A 3,665-nucleotide genomic window follows, 5' to 3' on the forward strand; every position below is an offset into this window, starting at 1 on the left:
TATGGTCAGAAAGATAACGCTCATCGAGACGCCCTCGCGACGTCCCTTTCTTGGCCCGCTTCCACGGCGAGGCTTGACTTGCACGATCCATAACCTCCAATAGCTCATCATACACAGGGCAGGAGGATTGGGAGGGCTCAGCCTCAGCTTATTCGCCCTCCTCAGACATCTCTTGCTCTTCCTTGGCCGAACCCAGCAGAGCACAGGCCCCTGGATCAAATGATGTTAGGGAAATAACATCATCCTCCAGCGGCTCACTCTCGTCCACAGCCGACGAGCGCGAGAGGGAAAACCCCTCTTTAAACTCATTGGCCAGATCCGCCTGCGATCCCCACAAGCTCATTCTCCTCCGTGCCTCAGCAGCGGCGGGTCCTGAACCGCGGGGAGCAGACGGCTGTCCCTCCCTCCTCAAAAAGAGAGACAAACGAGAGCGAAAAACGCTCACAGTTAACGCACTGCCCCTCGCTCCTCAAAAAGAGAGACAAACGAGAGCGGAGCTTTTTCACTGAAAAACACTCACAGTTAACGCAGATTTCCCCCTCGAGGACGTTGCGTGCGTGGTCTTCGCCCAAACAAAAGACGAAAAGATCATGTGTGTCATCAGGTGTCAAATAACGACGACATGGATGCACATATCTTCTAAACGTCTTGCTAGTGCTCGCCATAATGAAGGAAGAAAGGTCGTTCTTACCACGGAATGCACGTTTCATACAAAAAAGTCAATGAAGATGAAAAAGAGAATGACGTTTTCTCCTGGTGCCTATTTATACTATAGTCGCACTGGTAGTGACGTCATGGGCTGTCGCTTGACATTCTTTTCAATTTCTTTTAATTACAATTTGACATGTTGTCTAGGTTTTAACACGAGAAACAACATCATACCGACTGCCTTACTAACATAAAAGGCATTATAAAAGATGCTGTGGTTAAACCTTCTCACACCCAATGTACAACATTTATAGATGGTTCAATCGTCAATGAAAAATTATGCCAATACAGTAAGTACTCTTTTTAAATGACATATTTTTAAAGTCCTTGCAAGGGAAACTCTAAAAAATACTTGGGAAAGCATGGGAAGCTTAGGGTGTTAGTTCTTCTGCGCAATCCAGGCAGTGAACACCCCAAATGGTCTCAGATCCCCCTAAAGGTTTGGTGAGGTGGCTCAATTGACTTGTGTGATGTCCCCTTTTAACTCCACTTACACTGTGAACACCAAAAGCACTGAGGTCACTTTCAGCTGGTTCCCTTTTAGGTTTACTTGACTGAACTGGATTTGGTTAATATAAGTTTAAGTTTATGCATTTGGCAGACAAAAGCAATTTACAGTGCATTCAGGCTATACATTTTTTTACCAGTATGTATGTTCCCTGGGAATTGAACCCACGACATTTGCGCTGCTAACGCAATGCTCTACCACTGAGCCACAGGATCATATATATAATATATATTTTTCATATTTGAAACCATGCTTAGAAACATATTAGTCTACCACCAACTCCTCTGTCTTTGAAGTTCCTAAAAGAATTTTAGAACACTTTGTTCTAAATATGAAGAACATTTCATATTTTAAAGAACCATTTTCAACTATAAAGAGCCTTTTATGGAATGGAAAGATTCCATGGATGTTAAAGGTTCTTCATGAAAGGTCTTTAGAAAAACAACATGGTTGCTAACTCATAAATTATAACCACTCAAAGTGGAACTGACACCACGCTAACTATCTATGGAAAACACAAGGAAGCGACATCACAGGTAAACAAATAACTTAAAAACGTCATCTGTTGCCATAGAAATGTCACTTGATAAGAACAGCAAATGTGTTTCTAAACGTCTTGCTAGTGCTCGCCATAATGAAGGAAGAAAGGTCGTTCTTACCACGGAATGCACGTTTCATACAAAAAAGTCAATGAAGATGAAAAAGAGAATGACGTTTTCTCCTGGTGCCTATTTATACTATAGTCGCACTGGTAGTGACGTCATGGGCTGTGCGACCCCTAGAGGACGCAGTTCGAAGTTCCCTCGAAAGGGAAACCATATAACTTGACTGTTCTGTGACTGTTTAAACAAATAGTTTAAAAGTTTAATACATAGGGGAGTTTATTGAAATCGTAAGCCCTGGAATGAACAATAAACACTTGCACAGTGAGTTTTACAGGAAGGTATTAGCATACAGTGCAAGTTGCACTGTATGCTAATACCTTCCTGTAAAACTCATAAACTTTGGCTTAAAAAAAAATAAAATAAAAATAATAATAATAAAGATTCCATGGATGTTAAAGGTTCTTCATGAAAGGTCTTTAGAAAAACAACATGGTTGCTAACTCATAAATTATAACCACTCAAAGTGGAACTGACACCACGCTAACTATCTATGGAAAACACAAGGAAGCGACATCACAGGTAAACAAATAACTTAAAAACGTCATCTGTTGCCATAGAAATGTCACTTGATAAGAACAGCAAATGTGTTTCATAAACCATGGATGAATCCGTTCCATGTTTAGTTCCTCCTCAGCAAGTGTATGACTTTTTGTACCTAGTGCCCTCTAACTGCTGCATAGTTAACCACAACACACTTCCTTCATGATCGCCAGTATTATATTTCACACAGAACTGACGTACATCATGAACTTCTAGTATTCATTTAAAGTTTCAAAGACATCTTTACAGAGAATTGTAGTAGGCTATTTCTCTTACATGTATTCTAATTACCTTTGCATGTGTATGCAGTAATTTTTTTTTGCATCAGTTCTTAACAACTGCATATTATTTATAAGTCTAGTTTATTGTGGTTTTATTATGTGAGATTTCTAAAAGCTCCAATTAGACAGTTTAGTCAACACTTTATTAATGGGAGCCTAGAGGATACAATAAAGATTAAGATTAGATTAGATTAGATTAAAGATTAAATAAAATAATGAACAATAATGATTATGATGATAAAAGGTGACTCATTGGAAAAAAAAGGTTACTCACAGCAAGTAGAATCAGGAAGAAGGTGCTCTTCGTCATTCTGCTGCGCTTCTGTTTGCAAGCACTCTCCAAATGTCAGATCGGCACCTGTGGCAATTACCTTAACTGGGATTACATGTAAAGCGAGGCAGCATTACACACCTTTTGTGTACTTTTTCGCATCTATGAGGATGTGCGTGTGTAAACAGTGCCTATCTATACGAAAACCCTTCAGGGCAGCAGCCTGGGAGTGGCTAAGGCTATACATAGCGAACAGCGAGTGAGGTTTCACTTTTTTTTCCCTTCAGCTAAAAGTGGACAAACAGGCTGCTCAGCTTGCCATCTGCCAAGTGAAAAAGGAGCACTTTTGGCGGTAAGCCTGTTTAATGTATGTGCAGTTCAAACATTCAACCCTGCTGCTTATATGCAAATGACATAACCACCACCAGTCTGTTTCAGGCCTGGGCTTGTATTTACTAATAAACTTATCTGAAAAGGCCAGTGAACTACATGTCAAGGCACATGCTGTGATAGGCAGGATGCGAAAAGTGGTCTGAAAATGGGCCTGTGAAACCCAATGGGGATGTTAATTAACGGAATAATTTACTCAAAAGTGAACTTTTGCTGAAAATGTACTCATCCTCATTCAAGATGTAGATGAGTTTGTTTCTTCATCAGATTTGGAGAAATGTAGCATTGCATCTCTTGCTCAC

General features: G+C 40.3%; 1 pseudogene; it reads right to left on the reverse strand.

Moving 5' to 3' along the window:
• LOC107680053 (cadherin-like protein 26) overlaps positions 1–3,082 on the reverse strand; it is a 33,316-nt pseudogene extending 30,234 nt beyond the window's left edge.
• Positions 3,083–3,665: the final 583 nt, after the last annotated feature.

The sequence above is a fragment of the Sinocyclocheilus anshuiensis genome, unplaced genomic scaffold (genome assembly GCF_001515605.1).
Source record: "Sinocyclocheilus anshuiensis isolate Anshui unplaced genomic scaffold, SAMN03320099.WGS_v1.1 scaffold1137, whole genome shotgun sequence".
Classification (NCBI taxonomy): Eukaryota; Metazoa; Chordata; class Actinopteri; order Cypriniformes; family Cyprinidae; genus Sinocyclocheilus; species Sinocyclocheilus anshuiensis.